Below are 17,948 nucleotides of genomic sequence, written 5' to 3' on the forward strand. Positions count from 1 at the left end.
ACAGAGAGGAGGCTCTGGTTTCGTCTCATAAGGGCCATCATGATGACCCCACTCATCTAAACATAATCACCTCCCAAGCACCATTTGCCATCTCCAAATACCATTACCTTGGGAGTTAGGACTTGAAGAGAGACACAATTCAGTCCACAGCACATAGGAATTCTATTTTTAATTTTTTGAAGTCCCTCCATACTGTTTTCCACAGTGGTTGCACCATTTGCATTTCTAGCAACAACACACAAGAGTTTCATTTTCTCTACATCCTTGCCAACACTAATTTTCTGGTGTGGGGGGTGGGGTAAGGGGGGAGGGGGGGATTGTTTTGTTTTTTTGTTTTTAGTAGTCAACCTAATGATGATGCTCCTTTGTGATTTTTGACTTGCATTTCCCCTAAAGATTAGTGATGTTGACAATCTTTTCAAGTGTTTATTAGCCATTTGCATGTCTTCTTTAGCAAAATGTCTATTCAAGGCCTCAGTTCGTTTTTTAAATCAGGTTATTTGTTGTTTTGCCAATGCTGTGACAATTCTGTTGGCAAATCTGAGGATGTTCTGACAAATGGAGTGGAGGCAGCAGTCCCTTACCCACTGAGTACAGCCTTTCTGTCCTAAGATGGGTATCAAGTCATTGCTCTGGTCACCTGCATGCCCACTGATTGTCATCTGTCTCCTGTCAGTTTGTGCTTAAATCCTCAAACCAGCCTCCTTGGTTGGGTCTCTGAAAACCTTCCTGTATCTTGCCTGCCTCTGATTTCTGAGAGCTAGCCTTCATCTCTGAGGAACTCCGACTGCAAATCTGATAAAGGACTTAGAACAACAGTGAAAGGGCTTTCCTGGCAGTCCAGTGGTTAAGACTCCACACTCGTTATGCAGGGGGTGAGGGTTCAATCCCTGGTCGGGAAGCTAAGATCCCACATGCCTTATGGCCGAAAATCCAAAACATGAAACAGAGGCAATACTGTAACAAATTAAGTAAAGGTTTAAGAAGAACAATAGACTCACAACCCTGACCCTGACTTCTAGCATATTATTCAGAACTCTGATTTCAAGCGACAGAAGCACAATTTGAACCAGCTTAATCATGAAGGGGGATTCATTCCACGGAATCCAGTTACTCAAGGACAGCTAGAAACATGGACTCAGACATCTTTCTCTATGTCTCCAGCATCTGCTCCTCTCTGCACATATCTAATTCTTCTCTTTCTTCAAACTAGCCTCTGCTTCCCAGGTTTACACAGCAAGAAACACGGCCATTGGGATTTCCCAGACTTTATATTTTATAGCTCAGATTAACTTAAGAGCCTACCCCTGGACCAATAAACTTAACCAAAAGCATAGGAAACCCCGATTGGTCAAATGTGAGTTAAGTGTGTACATGGAGCTCCTATGGTAACCTTAGAAGGGAGGGAGGGACAGCAGCCTAGAAATGAGTCCTGACCAAGTAATATCACTGGTATTACCGCCAATGTCCTGTGAATGGTGCGTCTGAAGTTGTGCAGTGCACACCCCGTATGATGGAGGTTCCAGTAGAATAGCTTATTCCTGGATTCCAACCCACCAGATTGGTATCTCCCTCCTGCATCCTCCTTCCTTGGAAGACCTCAGCACCAAGTCCATCACATCCTCTGGAGTTCTGTGGTTTGAAATGTTGGCCTTTTCTCCTAACCCTCCAAACAAGTTCCCGGCACACTTCAGAGTCCAAGTTTAGTGTTACGACAGAAGCTTCTGTGGAGACCATAAATCGTTACTTTTTTTTTCACCAACTGTATAACATTTGGTGTTTTTCACAACACCGCACTGCTTATGACTTACTGTGCTGTCTCTCTCCCTAGCAAGCCACCAATATTTCTTGTCTCCTCCCTACACAAGAAAAAAAGGGAGAGAAGAGCCAGAAATGCCTATGCTCACCTCTCCCAGGTATAGCAATGCATATGCCTTGAGTAGAGTAATTTGGGACCGAAAGGAAACCCCCATGCAGGGGCCCTGCCCCCAGGTCTCACTAATTCAGGATTTAATTCTGTCCTGTGAGCCAGGCATTGAATTACTGCCCTCCTCCCCATGCCTCCTGTTTTCCACTGTCTCATCTAATAAAAGCTCCAGATCTGAAAGTCTCTGAGACCCTAACCCTAATCCAATTAAACCCTGCAAAAGCAACTAGACTCGAGAAAGACACAGAGGTGAAGAGGTTAATAGCAGACAAAGCCTCCACTGACAAGCTAAATTAGCCTGCCCACCTCAGGAGAAATAGTAAAAGCAGATTACTGAGACTGCTGGTGGTGATTAACATTTGCTCAAAATTCTAAGTAGCTGACTTGTTTTTTCAAGTTAAATGTTAACCTGAGGAAAGAGGGGTAGTAACCATGGGAGAGAAATAGGAAGAAAGAAACAGAAAGACCAGCCTTCTGGGTGGGTGAACATCTTCCCAAAATAGTTGAGGAACTGTTTCCCATTCAATCTTGTTTCCTTATCAGGCAGGAGAGATGGAGATTTGCAACATCTTCATTTCTCAGAGAAGCTAGATTCTAGGATGAGAATGGAAGCAGGAAGGTTACCAACCCTGACCTTGGAGGAACCAGGTCAGTGGACACCTGGAACACTTCCAGTTTTGTATCCTGTCTCAGTCAATCTGGGTTGCTGTAACAAATACCACGGGCTTCACGGGTGGCTCAGTGGTAAAGAATCTGCCTCCCAATGCAGGAGGCGTGGGTTTGATCCCTGGGCCAGGAAGATCCCCTGGAGGAGGAAATGGCAACCCCCTCCAGTATTCTTGCCTGGAAAACCCCATGGACAGAGGCGCCTGGCAGGCTACAGTCCATGGGGTGGCAACGACTTGGACACGACTGACTGAGTATACACACATGCACACACAACAAATACCCTGGACTGAGTGGTTTGAACAACAGACATTTATTTCTCACAGTTCTGGAGGCTTGAAGTCCCAGGTTTAGATGCCAGTCAATTTGATTCCTGGTGAGGACCCTCTTCTTTGCCTGCAGACAGTGCCTTCTCCCTCTGTCTTCATGTGGCTCTGGTCTCTTCATCCCCTTATAACGGCATCAATCCCATCATTTGGGCCCACCCCCATGACTTCATCCAAATCCAATTACTTCACAAAAGCCCCACCTCCAAACACCAACACATTGGAGATTAAAGTTTGACATATGGATTTTGGGAGTGGGGTGCTGGAGAAGACTTTTGAGAGTCCCAAGGACAGCAAGGAGATCAAGTCAGTTAATCCTAAAGGAAATCAACTCTGAAATATTCATTGGAAGGACTGACGCTGAAGCTGAAGCTGAAGCTCCAGTACTTTGTCCGCTTGATGAGAAGAGCTGACTCATTGTAAAAGACCCTGATGCTGGGAACGATTGAGGGCAGGAGGAGAACAGGGGGACAGAGAATGAGATGGTTGGGTGGCATCACCAACTCAATGAACATGACTTTGAGCAAACTCTGGGAGATAGTGAAGGACAGGGAAGCCTGGTATGCTGAAGTCCACGGGGTCACAAAGAGTCAGACACAACTTAGTGACTGAACAATACATAGCGCATATGTATGAGATGCAGTTCATAGCACATCTTTGTGAATTTGTCTGTGGGGTGAGTTTGTTCTGATGCAATAAGTAGCTAACACTGGAAAAGTACCATCTCTGCTCAGCGTTTAGGGGCACTTCAGTGTATCAGGACAATAATCTTGGTGCATATCAACATCTTGAGATCCTTTAGTAGACACTTCATTTACCATGATGAAGAGCAGAAAGACTATGATATGACTGTTTTTGTGTGACTACCTGTGAATCATTGATAGGATATCGACATGTATAGGAATTCAGGACTTTGAGACTTCCCTGGTGGTTCAGTGGTTAAGACTCTGAGCTCCCAATGGAGGAGGCCTGGGTTCGATCCCTTGGGGAACTATATCCCACATGCCACAACTGAGACTCAGTGCAGCCAACTAAATACTTAAAAATAAAATAAAACAGCTTTAAAAAAAATAAATTCAGCCCTTCAATAACGAGTAAGGCACCAGCATTAAGGGGCAGAATATCTATGAGCACAATATTAAGACACTTATATAGAAACCTGAGAGGAAACAGAAAAATTGGACATGAATCTTACCTTTTAGGAACTTATAATCAGGAACGAAAAGACTTGTATCAGTGACTAAGAGCATAATGGAAAGTAATACCTAACAGAGTACTGTAAAAAAGGTCATGTATTTTCAAGAATGTAAAACGGTACAGCCACTGTGAAAAAGAGTATAGCATTTCCTCAAAAAACTAAAAATAGAGTTACCTTGAGATCTAGCAATCCCACTGCTGGGTACAAATTCAAAAAAATTGGAAGCAAAGTCTCAAACACATATTTGTACACACATGTTCATTGCAGCATTATTCACAACAGCCGAACGGTGAAGGCAACCCAGGTATCTATCAACAAATGAATCAATAAAGAAAACACAGTATAAAGATACAATGGAATATTACTTAGCCTTAAAAAGGAACGAAATTCTGACATGTGTTACCATGTGGATGAATCTTGAAGACATTATGCTAAGTGAAACAAATGAGTTACGAAAGGACAAATACTGTGTGATTTTACTCATGTGAGGTCCTATAGTGGTCAGATTCATAGAGACTGAGAGTAGAATGGCGGTTACCTGGGGGGGGTGGAGTTGAGGGGAGTAATATGGAGTTGTTGTTTAATGCGTACAGTTTCTGTTTTATAAGATGTAGAGTACTATGGATGGTGGTGATGCTTATACAATAATATGTATGTACTCAATATCATTGAACTGTGCACTTAAAAATGGCTATGATGGTGAATTTTATATAATGTAGTTTTATCATGATCTTTTTTATTTCTTAAAACATTTATACAATTTTTGAAGATTAGTTTCTGTGTACAGTTATTACAAATATTGGCTATATTCCCCATGTTGTACAATACATCCTTGCGCCTATCTTATACCAAATAGCTTGTATCTCCCACTGTGTGCATGCTCAATCAAATTTGACTCTTTGTGACCCCAGGGACTGTAGCCCACCAGGCTCCTCTCTTCATGGGATTCCCCAGGCAAGGATGCTAGAATAGGTTGCCTTTTCGTACTCCAGGGCATCTGCCTGACCCAGGGATCAAACCCACGTCTCTTGCGCCTCCTGTTTTGGCAGGCAGATTTTTCACCATTGTGCCACCTGGGAAGCCCATATATCCCACTCCCCCACTTCCATTTGACACCCCCCCACATTTGTTAAAAACAGCATGTTGTTTCAGATGAGACTTCCCAGAAGTCTCTGAGTTGGCACTGAGTTGGGCTTGAAAGGGCAGATACATTTCAATAGATAAAGAAGAGGAAGACACTTCCCTGGTGGTCCAGTGGTTAAAACTTTGCCTTCCAGTTCAGGGGGCATGGTTTTGATCCCTGGTCAGGGAATTAAGATCCCACATGCCTCACAGCCAAAAAAAACAAAGCATAAAACACAGGCAATATTGTAACAAATTCAATAAAGACATTAAAAACGGTCCACATTAAAAAAAAAAAAAAAATCTTTAAAAAAGAGAAGAAGAAAAAAAAAAAAAAAAGAGAGAGAGAAGAAGAGGAAAAAGGGCTTCGGAGGTAGAAGGAAGAACATGAAATGCCCAAAAGCAGTGCAGCATCAGTAGGCAGGCACAATGACTAGGTTTAAGTTTCCTGCAACAAAGCATTCAGGAAGAAAAATAAGGTTCAACCACTGTTGAAGCCAAGACAACACAACCTCAATGGCTAGAACAAGGAGTTTGGATTCTGTCCTCTAAGCCATCATAGCCAGCATTTCCATAGTGTGTTCCACAGAAAACTAGTTCCCTGAGATGCTGTGGGGAAAATGCAGGGGAAGGGAGCTATAGTTGAATAAGTGGGAGATAATGCATAGTCCTAGAGACAATGCCTTATGCTAAGTCCTAACATAAAGAAACTCAACTCACTTTGTTTAACTTACTGTTCCCAAAATTCATTTGATCATGCTACCCTTGGAGGAAGCTTCAGAAGCCATTTTATTCTTTTCTTAGCTTTTTAGTTGTTCCAGCCAACGTAGAAATGGTATCTTGCAAAGAGGCAATTTTAGATTTTTTTTTGTGCACAATTGGAAGCTTCTGCATACCAATGAAAATAAATAATACCATTCATTTAGCTTAATTTTAGAACTGCAGTACTCCAATTTAATCTTAAGAAAAAATGAATTTGGAGAAATCAAAAGTTCTCCACAATGACCATTGTAATGCAAAATCACTCTTAGTTTGTTCAGACCACTTAGTTTAAAGATGTGCATGTAGGAGGTCATAGTTTTTAAACGTCAAGTGAGCCTAAGTCCCCAAAGGAGGGCTGCCCTTAGAGCATTTAGATGACTGGCATCCCATTTTCCTAAACTTTTCTGAAAATATAAGTTGCTAGAGTCCTAGTCTAAATCCCAAAAGGAATCTAGAAACAAAAATTCTTGGATTTCAGTTAATCTGATCTCCCAAAGAGAACCTCACTACCTTGCACTTCAGGAAGCAACTGAGTACTCACCAAGGACAAAACCTTAAATTAGAAAAGATGAACTCTTTTCCCTGAAGGGACAAAGCCTTTCTGGATCCAGAATAAAGTCAGAGAACTCAAAATGCACAAAGAGCAAAGCTTGAAATCTCAGAGAAGACCCACCAACCTGAAAACAGGAGGCTACTCATGGAAGCAATGAGCACAGGGGTTTGGTGTGAGTACCTCATTCAGTTCTGGGGGTCTATCACCTCTCAAGATTTGCCTCCCTTGAAGCCCACTTCTGACACCAAAAATGTCAACTCTAATAATATAACACCCATTTATTTTACCAGCAAAAGCAAGTTTACTTGGGAATGCCCAGAGGAATTGTCACTTGAGATATGTGATTATGATGTACCACAGGGGAATCCAGGCTTCCCTTGTGGCTCAGCTGGTAAAGAATCCGCCTGCAATGCAGGAGACCGGGGTTTGATCCCTGGGTTGGGAAGATCCCCTGGAGAAGGGACAAGCTACCGAATCCAGTATTCTGGCCTGAAGAATTCCATGGACTGTATAGACCATGGGGTCGCAAAGAGTCAGACATGACTGAGCGACTTTCACTCACTCACTCACAGGGGAATCCAGAGAACAAGGCAGGGGAACTTGCTTTCAACAGGAAAAGAGGAGAGTTGGGAGGGGCTGTAATAACCAGAATCCACTGGAAGAACTCTGGAAGCCAAAGTGTGGAGGCTTCTCTTTGGTTGTACTGCTACAGTCTCTGATTGGCCGGACTGTCATGGGGTGGAGAATTTTCTTCTTCCTGATAAAGAGTAAAGTAGGTAAAATCTTCCTGTCAGCAATGTAGGCCTACACTGCTCCCTGTGGGGAGTAATTAATGATATATGGCAGGGCATGGAGGCTTTCCGGATGGCTCAGCCGGAAGGTAAAGGATCCACCTGCAATGCAGGAGACACAAGAGATGAGAGTTCAGTCCGTGGGTCAGGAAGATCCCCTCGAGGAGTCAATGGAAAGGTGCTCCAGTATTCTCCCCTGAGAAATCCCACAGACAGAAGAGCCTGGTGGGCTACAGCCCACAGAGTTACAAAGAGTCGGACACAGGTGTGCAACTAAGCAATCACCACAGAGCATAAGATCTGCCCCAACAAGTCTATCTCAACTCCAGTTTTAGCTGAAGTTTCTTTCATTCCACAGTTTCCAGACTTATGTATTTTTTCTTTTAGGAACCCAATGCCATAAATAGATCTTTGGGCACTGGAGGATGGTACCTCATCCTTTCAGGGTACTTCCTGTAAGCTGACACTTCAGTTGCTCCTTTACTTATTTATTTTGCTGCTGTGAAGTAGCTCAGCCGTGTCCAACTCTTTGCAACCCCATGGACTGTAGCCTACCAGGTTCCTCCCTCCATGGGATTTTCCAGGCAAGAATACTGGAGTGGGTTGCCATTTCCTTCTCCAGGGGATCCTCCCAACCCAGGGATCAAACCTGGGTCTCCCGCATTGCAGGCAGACGCTTTAACCTCTGAGCCACCAGAGAAGCCCTTATTTATTTAGAAAGTCTAATTGTTTTTTTAATATTTATTTATTTATTTGTCTGTGCCTGCTCTTAGTTGCAGCACACAGGGTCTCCCATATTTGTTGTGGCATGTGGTATCTTTAGTTGTGGCACATGAACTCTTAGTTGCAGAATGTGGGATCTAGTTCTCTGACCAAGGATCAAACCTGGGTCCCCTACATTGGGAGCTCTGAGTCTTAGCCACTGGCCCACCAGGGAAGTCCCCAGTTGCTCCCTTAGAAGGCCATTCCAGGATTCTATGAGGCCAACTGTCTGAAGGTGGTGTGGTATGTGATATAATAATACACTTCTGAGCATCCTTAGCTATAAGGACCCAGACCGTCTCAGTCTGCTGGGCCTGCCGTAAGAGAAGACCACAGACTGCATTGCTTAAACAATAGACATTAGTTTTCTCATGGTTCTGGAAGCTGAAATCTCCAAGATCAAAGTGTCAGGCAGTTTGGCTTCTGGGAAGAGCTCTCTTATTGGCTTGCAGATGGCTGCCTTCTTGCTGTGTCCTCACATGGCATGGAGGAGGGAAGTGGCAAAGAGAAAAAGAAAGATCTTCCTCTTCTTATGAGGCCACAGACCTATCAGACTAGGGCCCCACCCCTATAATCACATTTAAATTTAATTATCTCCTAAAAGCCTTATCTCCAAATAGAATCACTTTGGGGATTAATGATTCAACATATGAATTTGGGTAGAACACAGTACAGATTTTCCCATGGCCCTGTCCTCTGCAAAGCAGGCCCACCATAGCTGAGTATTCTGACATCTCTGGAGCTGTGACTCATGATGAGGTCTTCTGCCTGATGCTCAAGTGTCTCTGCCTTTCCACTCTGGGTAGCAAGGCCTCTTTGTGAACCACCATGGAGGCATTCTGACTCTTGCACTTAGCCTTTATCTGCTTGTTAATGGCCTCAGGTCTCTCATCCTTTTGCAGAGCATCAATGCAACTTTTCAGTAAACAGTGACTTCCATTGTCTTTGGAGGCATTGTTCCCTCCATATTTTTCAAATTCTTGCATCGTCACACCTGTCACAGTGTTCCCCCCAACCCTCTACCATGACATTTCCCAGGTAACCACCAGTGAAATCTTTGGCAGTTGAGCTACCACACTGTACCAGAGACTGGTACACCTCCAGTGTACCTCCTAATCTTCCTCTTCATATGTTGGGTGGTGGGCAACCCAGGCCCACATCCCCAGCTTCTCCCTTGTTTTCTCAGACCACTCTGAATACCACTTGTGTTAGTCCAGGTCCTCTGAGATGCAAACATCAAGGAAGGGTTAAGCATGCAAAGATTTTTATGCCCATGGGGAGAACTAATGGGGAGGGAGCCCAAAATGCGGGAGAGCCATGTCAGACCTCGAAGCAAGTCTTGCCACACATGAAACAGAGAGGGAAGGAGGGGATTGGATGGAAGCCTCCTAGACTGCCACAATGTCTAAGGAAGTTTCAACAAGGTTCAAGCCAAAGCCACCTGTCAGAGAAGCCCTGGTATCCTTGCATACTTAGTCACTGGCTGGCAGCCCCCCAGTGGGAAGCATGGACTCAGCACAAATATATTGCTCTGGATTCCAGAGTTAAGTACCAGGGGTGTCAGGTCAACTATGATCCCTCTACTTCGATGTCTGAGTGGTACAATCACCACTCTACCATGTCCCAGACTTTCCCTGATTCCAGTTGGGCAGAATGAATAAAGAGTTGCAGTCAACGAAAGAGTAAACACATGGTGTTTTTTAGTCCTTGAGTATTGATCTAAATACCCGCATCTGCCCAAAAAGCCACAGAGATAAACTGAGAACTCTGATTGCCAAAGGCGTTTTCTAGTACAGTTTCAAGTCAACCCTGGGCCAATGACTTTTTGCATCTCCATTCAGTTATTTTATCTTACATCTCATCTCAGATCCTGACATCAGCTACCTACTAGCTACCTACCATGTTGGTAGCTGTTTGTTATTTTTCCCCTACAAGGCAAAGTAAATGCTGTCCTTGGTGGCCGAAAGTGAAAGTGAAAGTTGCTCAGTCATGTCCAACTCTTTGCAACCCCATGGAGTCCATGGAATTCTCCAGGCCAGAATACTGGAGTGGGTAGCCTTTCCTTTCTTCAGGGGAATCTTCCCAACCGAGGGATCAAACCAAGGTCTCCCTCATGGCAGGCGGATTCTTTACCAGCTGAGCCAAAAGCGAAGCCCAAGAATAGTGGAATGGGTAGACTCCCTTCTTCAGCACATCTTCCCAACCCAGGAATCAAACCCGGGTCTCCTGCGTTGCAGGAGGATCTTTACCAACTGAGCTATGAGGGAAGCCCAGATTTGCTAAAGATCATGTTCATTTTCTCCCACATCTTTTCAATAATTGTCTTTCTGGGAAGCTCACCACCAAGAAGTATTCAGAATATTTTCCCATTGCCATAGTACATTTTAAAAAATTATTTATTAATTTATCTTGCTTTTTGGTTGTGCTGGGTCTTAATTGCTATGAGGGCTTTCTCTAGTTGGGGAGAGTGGGAGCTACACTTCATTACGGTGCATGGGCTTCTTATTGCAGGGTCTTCTCTAGTTGTGGAGCACAAGCTCTAGGATGATCAGTCTTCAGAAGTTGCTGCTTGCAGGCTCTAAAATGCAGGCTCAGTAGTTGTGGCTTATAGGCTTAGTTGCTCTGTGACACGTGGGATCTTCCCAGACCAGGGGTCAAACGGGTGTCTCCTGCATTGGCAGGTGGATTCTTAAGTACTGGACCACTAGGGAAGTCTAAGTATCATTTTTATAATGTCCATGATGCTTGGCTAGTCTCTGCATGTGAAAGTTAAATAAATGGTGAATCAAGCTGTATCCCCACATGACCTTTGAAAGGAAGGGAGCAAGCAGGTAGGATTCTGCTCCTTTACACAGAAGCAAAAAAGTGGAATTGGTGGTAGCAGAGCTATGCAGACCTGAGAGCTCTGATTGCCAAAGGTGTTTCCTAGGTACAGTTGCGAGTCAGCCCTGGGCCGATGGCCTTTTGCATCTCCATTCAGTTATTTTATTTTACATCTCATCCCAGATCCTGACACCAGTCAAAATCGATTTCCAGTCATCAATGGCAGGTGGCCTTCTGGCCTGAACTCATATAAAACAAACAAAAAGAGCCCCTGGGTTGCCAACTCAGCATTTATTGAGCTCCTGGTGCATACCAAGCACAAACTGTTAAGTTTGGCGATACAGGGATAATAAGATACTGGCCCTACTTTCTGAAAGCTCCCAATCAGTTCTTTCACCATCCTCTCACACTCTTCACTGCATTCCGAGTGCCAGGGTCTAAATTATTCACAGAGGATAAAATGGTCTATTTTGGGGTAATTCCTATCACACTTCATGGTGACTGCTTCCATTTTTAAAATAGCCTCAAGTGTGACTATTAATCAGTATATCATTAAAAATAATATCTGTCAGGATGACATTCATTTCTGTTCCATAAATAATGTCACCAGCATTGAATTCCTGAACAGTGGGACATGTACAAAGTTACCGAAGAACTCTGGGTGATGAGCTTCGGAAAGCGAGGCTGTGTCTTCTGCCTTTCCAACACAGACCACCTGGGACAGTGCCTGACTCACAGGAAGAGATCAGCAAATGTTTGTGGGAGTAATTTTTAAGTCCCTCCACGTCACATTGTGATCCTGTTGTGAAACTACGTGACGTCAAGCTCCAAGGTTAGGTGAGCTTCCAAACTGTCTTAATGTGTCCTAGAGACCCATTCGTGCTTTTTCACGTTATGCCTATATCTTTATCCTCCTACATCTCGTGTGTGTGTGCTCAATTGTGTCTGACTCTTTTGCGACCCCATAGACTGTAGTCTGCCAGGCTCCTCTGTTCATGGGATTCTCCAGGCAAAAATACTGGAGTAGGTTGCCATTTCCTACTCCAGGGGATCTTCCTGACCCGGGAATTGAGCCACTGTGTCCTGCATTTCCTGCATTGCAGATGGATTCTTTCCCACTGAGCCATCAGGGAAGCCCTTAGATCTCGTAGGTGAATACATTTCTTAAGTTTATTACTCAATGTATGAACAGGCACATAGTTCTATTGATTTTAAATCTACTTATATTAAAGGTCAAGAGCTGCCCCTTTTGAACTGGATAAAAATCAATGTCAGCGTAGCTTTGTCCATTTCTACATTTCTCTAGCACTAACATTCTAGGCTTATTTAATTTTTTTAATTAGATTTTGAGATAATTGCAGATCCACATGCAGTGGTGAAAAATAGTACAGAGTGCGTCCATGTCCTCTTCACCCAATCTCTTACTAATGGTGTCATTTTGCGTGACCATAGTGAGATGTCACAACCAGGAATATCATTTGTGTGTGTGTTCAGTTCTATGCAGTTTTATCACATGTGTAGATTTGTAAGTTCGCTCCCACAGTGAAGCCTCAGGACAGTTTCCCTGACACAGCGATCCCTCATGCTACCCTTCTACACACCCACCTACAGTACTTCCTGCCCTGCCTACAACTCCTGGCAACCACGAATCTGTTCTCCATCTTTATAATTCTGTTTATAGCATGTTATATAAATGGATCCATACAGCACGTGACATTTTGAGATTTGAGATCCACCCAAGTGACTATCCATATCAATAGCCTATTTCTTTTTATTACTGAGTAGTATTCTGCAATAAAATGTAGTTACCGACATCCCTACCGTAGTGAAACTGTGCTACCATATGGATGTAGCACAGTTTAACCATTCACCCGCTGAAGGACATTTGGGTTGTTTCCAACTTGGAAATCTATTTGATTTTAGCTTTTAAATAAGTGTTTCAGGGTTTCCCTGGTGACTCAGTGGTAAAGAATCCACCTGCCAATGCAGGAGACATGGGTTCAATCCCTGATCCGGGAAGATTCTACATGCCACGGAGCAACTAAGTCCATGAACCACAGCTATGGAGGCTGTGCTCTGCGACAGAGAAGCCGCCACGACGAGAAGCCCACAAGCCACAACTATGTCAGCGAAGACCCAGCAGAGCCTCAAATGGAAGAATAAATAAATAAAATGACCAATAAGTGTATCAACCACCAGTTTTCCCAGATTCAAAAGCCCAAATACTTTATTTCCTTTCTCATTCCTTTAACTGTTTTAAGTGCCCTTCTCAAGTACTAGAATATTCTTCTGAGATTTATCAACAAAAATTCTGACATAGAATTCAGCCTGAAAAACACAATACGTTTTTATGATACTGGGACAGTGTTTCCCCTCTAATTTCTAACACCTTTCCTGGCTGGGCCCTACCTGTAATCAACTTCTCTGGCTACTGGAAAAGGATAAGCTCAGAGGACAATCTCAGACAGTGCATAGACATATTTTAGCCCAAGGAACTATAAGTATAATTTGGATTATTATTTTTCTCAGTATTTCATCTTTCATTTACCCATCTTGAAACTCATCCGCTGCTTTTCTGCAGCTCAGAGAATCTGGAAAGATCTTCCTCCATCTTTTATGTTCTCACTGCCTGGTAAGTCCTATGAGGTCCGTAGACTTGGAGAATGCTGCTCACATTGTATACAGGTCCAGGGCTCGTGGCCAGCTTTTCTCAATTACCTGCCACTGTGTCTCTTGCTAATGAGAGTCTTAGCTAGGAACACTCTCTGTTCATCAGAAGGAAAGAATTTATCTGTCTTTCCAAAACCCTGAGCCAGCTTTCTGAGCTCTAGGAAACCAGCATCCTTCCTGTCATAGGTTGAAGGAGAAATGTAAGCCACACCAGTGTTCCCCACGTCTGTCTGCACATCATACTCAGGATTCACTTCCAATGCATTAAATCCAGGGACAACCCAGGGCATGAGCATTTTTCAGAAGTCTTCAGGAAGGGCTTCCCTGGTGGCTCAGTGATAAAGACTCCACCTGCCAATGCAGGAGACACAGGTTCAACCTCTGATCTGGGAAGATCCCATAAGCCATGGAGCAACTAAGCCCCTGAGCCACAACTACCGAGCCTGTGCTCTAGAGTCTGGGAGCCACAACTACTGGAGCCCAGGGACCCTAGAGCCTGTGTCCCACGACAAGAGAAGCCACCACGATGACAAGCTCCAGCCCTCACTCACCACAACTAGAGAAAAACCTGCACAGCAACAAAGGTTCTGTATGGCAATAAATAAGTTTATTTTTCTTAAAGTCCTCGGAACTCAAATTATAGTAAGCCCTCATGTTGGAATACAATGCAAATTTAAGACTGAGGAAGTTGTCAACATACTGATAAGAAAAAATCTCCTTAGTAGAGTGCTATATGAATAAAATTGGTTTAAATTCATATGCCAGCAAATTTGGAAAACTCAGCAGTGGCCACAGGACTGGAAAATGTCAGTTTTCATTCTAATCCCAAAGAAAGACAATGCCAAAGAATGTCCAAATTACCACACAATTGCACCCATCTCACACACTAGCAAAGTAATGCTCAAAATTCTCCAAACCAGGCTTCAACAGTATGTGAACCATGAAATTCCGGGTGTTCAAGCTAGATTTAGAAAAGGCAGAGGAACCAGAGGTCAATTTGCCAATATCCATCAGATCATAGAAAAAGCAAGATAGGTCCAGAAAAACATCTATTTCTGCTTTACTGACTACACCAAAGTCTCTGACTGTGTGGATCACAGCAAACTGTCGAAAATTCTTCAAGAGATTGGAATACCAGACCACCTGACCTGCCTCCTGAGAAATCTGTATACAGGTCGAGAAGCAACAGTTAGAACCGAACGTGGAACAATTGGACTGGTTCAAAAATTGGGAAAGGAGTACATCAAGACTGTATATTGTCACCTTGCTTATTTAACTTCTATGCAGAGTACATCATTCGAAATGCCTGGCTGGATGAAGCACAAGCTGGAATCAAGATTGCCAGGAGAAATATTAATAACCTCAGATACACAGATGATACCACCCTTATGGCAGAAAGCTAAGAACTAAAGAGTCTCTTGATGAAGGTGAAAGAGGAGAGTGAAAAAGTTGGCTTAAAACTCAACATTCAGAAAACAAAGATCATGGCATCCAGTACCATCACTTCATAGCAAATAGATGGGGAAACAATGGAAATAGTAACAGACTTTATTTTGGGGGGCTCCAAAATCACTGCAGATGGTGATTGCAGCCATGAAATTAAAAGACACTTGCTCCTTAGAAGGAAAGCTATGACCAACCTAGACAGCATATTAAAAAGCAGAGACATTGCTTTGCCAACAAAGGTCCATTTAGTCAAGGCTATGGTTTTTCCAGTAGTCATGTATGGGTATGAGAGTTGGACTATAAAGCTGAGTGCCACAGAATTGATGCTTTTGAACTGTGGTGTTGGGGAAGACTCTTGAGAGTCCCTTGGACTGCAAGGAGATCCAACCGGTCAATCCTAAAGGAATTAGACCTGAATATTCACTGGAATGACTGATGCTGAAGCTGAAACTCCAATACTTTGGCCACCTGATGTGAAGAGCTGACTCATTGGAAAAGACCCTGATGCTGGGAAAGATTGAAGGCAGGAGCAGAAGGGGACGACAGAGGATGAGATGGTTGGATGGCATCACCAACTCAATGAACATGAATTTGAGCAAGCTCTGGGAGTTGGTGATGGACAGGGAAGCCTGGTGTGCTGCAGTCCATGGGGTTGCAAAGAGTCAGGCATAACGGAGGAATTGAACTGAACTGAAACATTTGTTCAGGAGATGAAAATGTGCACATGTCTCCACTTATCTAGGCATAAAATATCCTGGAAGGATTTATAAGACTCTAGCGACAATGGTTGTCTCTGAAGAAGTTTTTGGTGGATGCAGGCTTGGGGTCAGAGGGCAACTTTTTGCCGCCTATCTCTTCAAATCTGTTGAATATGCAACCAGGTAAATAGATTGCCTATGTCAAAAACCAAATTAAAATTCACAAAATTAAAATAGAAGGAAAGGGATGCTCGTATACAGCCAGGACTGAGAACCTCTGTGCTACACAACCATGAGCTGACTATGAAAACAACAAGTCCAAGAACAAGTTTCCTGAGTTATTTACTACTTGTTTGTTTTGGAAAAGATTGAACATTCTCTTTTAGGTGCCATACACACCTTTTTAAAAATTGAGATCTAATACAAGCAGAAAAGAGAGCACAGTACGAGTACATCTTGGTGAATTTACATACGTGTGCATCTGCATTCAGAACAAGAGGCAGACCATTCCCAGTCCCCTAGAAGGTCCTGCCTGACTCCTCTCAATCAATAATCCCCCTTCCACAAGCAACCAGTATTCTGACTTCTACTGTTTCTCCTTTCTTAAAATATTTGGCTATACCACATCTTAGTTGCACCACACGGGCTCCTTACTTGCAGCATGTGAACTCTTACTTTAGGCATGTGGGATCTAGTTCCCTGATCAGGGATTTAAGCCGGGCCCCTGCATCGAGAGTGCAGAGAGTCTTAGCTACTAGACCACCAGGAAAGTCCCTCTATTGTTTCTTCTGAACTTCACGTAAACGGAATGTATCCGGCTTCTTGCATCCAAACTTACATCTGTGAGACTGATCCATGTTGTTGCGTGTGGTAATGGTTTGGGGGCTTTGGTGAGGGATTGCAGAGGGAATTTTGCTAGGGAATCTCCCATTGTATGAATATACTACAATTTACCTGTCTTTTCTTCAGTTGATGTATGTTTTGGTTGTTTGCAGTTTGGCGCTATTATAAAGCTATATGAATATTCTTATGGCCGTCTTTCAGACATAGACACTTATTTCTTTTGGCTACTCTTTTTTTTATATATTCATTTTGTTTATTTATGTGGCTGTGCCAGTTCTTCAGTCTTCATCGCAGCATGCAGGATCTTTAGTTACGGCATGCAAACCTTTAGCTGTGGCATGTGGGACCTAGTTCTCTGACCAGGGGTTGAACCCAGGGCCCCCACATTGGAAGCACTGCGTCTTAGCCTCTGGACCACCAGGGAAGTCCCTCTCTTGAGTACTCTGGCATCTTCTTATCAAGAATCTTTAATGGTTTATCTTCCCTGAAGGATTATAAGCTTTTTGAACGTAGGGAGAAATCTGTGACTTGTCCACTGGGGCGTCCCCTGAATAAAAAGGAAAATTCTCTATTGCCCCCAACCTTTCCTGTATTCTAGCCTGGAATAAGAGCCTGATGTCTGGAGATACGGCAGCTACCTTCTGAGAACAATAGCAAAAAGAGGGGCAAGGCAGGCAGTTATGAGGTATCTATCTTCGGATAATATTGAAGAGACACAGCACCAACCCTGGCCTGCCTACCTTCAAACTGGTCTGAGAAGAGAGAAACAGAAACAGAGGCGCAGACTAAAGCAGAGGCGAGGGTTGGAGAAGGTCTAATAAGTTTAAGTCTCAAGTCTCAGCTCATTCTTGAGAGTCGGGTGCACGCTTTCCTCACATCTTACAATTCACCTGATCTAATAACTCCTTCTTTCTTGGCTTGAGCAAACACCACTGAATTTGTTACCTCAACCAAGGGTCTCGCCTAAGTCAGTATTTCAGCCCTGTATTATCACTGATTTTTATAATTTCATCTCTAATCCATCCAGTAAAGTTTAAAAATATGCTTAGAATCCCAACTTTGAGAAAAGTAGGAGCATTTTCACAGTGTGGTAGCAATCACGTGGGTTTTGGAGTTGGATGAAATTGGATTCAAAGCTCCACTCTGGCAGTCACCCAACCTGTGATTTTAGCCAAGTTACATAATTTCTCCAAGCTTTGGGTTTTCTTACTGGCTAAATGATGATAATATCCACTTTGCAGAGACGTTAAGGGCTGAATGCAATAAAGCAGATAAAGGGCTGGTAAATAGTATTCAATAATGCAAGGAATTTTTTTAAAAGATGGAAAAGTATGTATTATATTGAAGGAAGATTTACCTTG

The 17,948-nt window shown here is 43.3% G+C and overlaps 1 pseudogene; it reads left to right on the top strand.

The window, feature by feature from the left end:
* The first annotated feature begins 7,403 nt into the window (after window positions 1–7,403).
* LOC133048455 (DNA polymerase epsilon subunit 3-like) overlaps window positions 7,404–17,948 on the top strand; it is a 36,520-nt pseudogene continuing 25,975 nt past the window's right edge.

Source organism: Dama dama, chromosome 29, assembly GCF_033118175.1.
Source record: "Dama dama isolate Ldn47 chromosome 29, ASM3311817v1, whole genome shotgun sequence".
NCBI classification, from domain to species: Eukaryota; Metazoa; Chordata; class Mammalia; order Artiodactyla; family Cervidae; genus Dama; species Dama dama.